Source organism: Geospiza fortis, unplaced genomic scaffold (assembly GCF_000277835.1).
Source record: "Geospiza fortis unplaced genomic scaffold, GeoFor_1.0 scaffold289, whole genome shotgun sequence".
NCBI classification, from domain to species: Eukaryota; Metazoa; Chordata; class Aves; order Passeriformes; family Thraupidae; genus Geospiza; species Geospiza fortis.
The window spans coordinates 452,542-454,028 of NW_005054478.1; the positions used below are offsets into that span (position 1 = coordinate 452,542).

The window sequence follows — 1,487 nt, forward strand, 5'->3', positions numbered from 1 at the left end:
CGGCGTGGCTGCTGGCAGCACCGTGGCTGTGCTGCAGTCCGTCGGTGAGTGGGGAGGGCAGCGGAGCTGGGCTCCATCTCCATGGCACAGAGCCCAGGCTGACTCTAGAGCCAGAGCAGCCCTTTAACCCCTCCCTGGGCTGAATGGCTCCAAAGTCTCTGCCCAGGAGGAGCCCTTGGCTGGCTGTGCCCAGTGCTCGGTCCCTCAGCAGGCAGCCTTGATCCTCCTGGGAGTTCACATCTCAATTTGTCTTTGCAGGAGCTGCAGGACTCTCTCTTGGTGCCAAAGCTGGGCTGACAGCTGCCCTGGGCTCAGCTGGTGCTGCCGCCGGTGACTATATAACTGAGTGAAAGAAACCTCCATGCAACAAACCTAAAAAAGGATAAAACCTCCACGTGAGAAACCCACAAAAAAGTAACTTGGGTGACAAACCTGTGGAGGAGACAACTGCAGACGAGCAAACCAAGAGAAGCCAAGCCGGTTCCTGGTCCCAAAGCCTTGCCTTGCACAATGCAGGTGCTGGGAAACCCCCACAGACCCCTCAGGCTCTGCCTCCCCTTTGAAAAGCTTTGGATTGTCATGAGCAGCGATTTCCCTGAAGCCAATAAATGTGCTTTGCTTGCAGCAGAGTTGGGTTTGTGTGTGGCTGCTCTCTTGGGTGATGGTGGCATTAGAGGGGGACAGGGCACAGGGGATGCTCAGTCCCCAGGACTGACCTGCTCGCTGATGCTGCCCCCAGTTCCCCTGCACTCAGTCTGGGCCAGGGGAGAAGTTCCAGCCCAGGCCAGAGGAACAGAACCCAGTGTGGGTGGGAACACCAGGTGGGAACCACCAGGTGCTGCTGTGCAGGTGATCAGCTGCAATTTTAACTGTGGCTTAGAAACTGCTGAGCCCTCCCCATATGAAATCTGTGAGATTCTGCTCTTAAGCTGTGTACTGGCTTGTAAACTGCTTTTAGATTCCAATGACTTAGAGGAAAGGAGGATGGACGCATTCTTTCATTAAGGTTAAATGTTTTTAATCACTTTTCCAGAATACAGACACAATTGAAAGAACAACTCTTTTGAAGGTCTCAATAATCCACTTCTGAATACCATACATTGAACTCTATAAATTGTTGTATTAGAAAATGTCTGTTTAATATAGGTTATGATGCACTGCTGACCTAGCTATATCTGAATTAACACTTTGCAGTTTTATAGCATCTTTCATCACGGGGCTGCAAAGCATCCTGTGGAATTCTGCCTGATAATGCCCAAACGAGGTGCCTGGTGTGTGTTGTGGCTCAGGTTCCTGCCCCGCAGCTGGGGATGTGCTGTGCTCCAGGAAGGGATTGCACAGGCAGTGTTTGCAGCCTTGCTCCCTGTGCCGGGGGCTGCTCCCACTGCAGCCTGACAGCGCTGGCAGTCCCTGGGACCCGGCACTGCTGCAGCAAATGCTCAGGGCAGCATGGCACTGCACTGCAGGGCCGGCAGAGCCCCAGGCTG

At 53.6% G+C, this 1,487-nt stretch overlaps 2 long non-coding RNA genes across 2 annotated transcripts in view; both read left to right on the top strand.

Annotated features, from left to right (window-relative positions):
• LOC115948691 lies at nucleotides 1-629 on the top strand. Its single transcript, XR_004082483.1, has 2 exons — nucleotides 1-44; nucleotides 259-629. It is a non-coding gene; the product is annotated as an uncharacterized LOC115948691 (long non-coding RNA).
• The window catches only part of LOC115948692, a 15,190-nt gene that overhangs the window by 2,728 nt on the left and 10,975 nt on the right, over nucleotides 1-1,487 (top strand). The gene's annotated exons all lie outside the window — the stretch shown is intronic.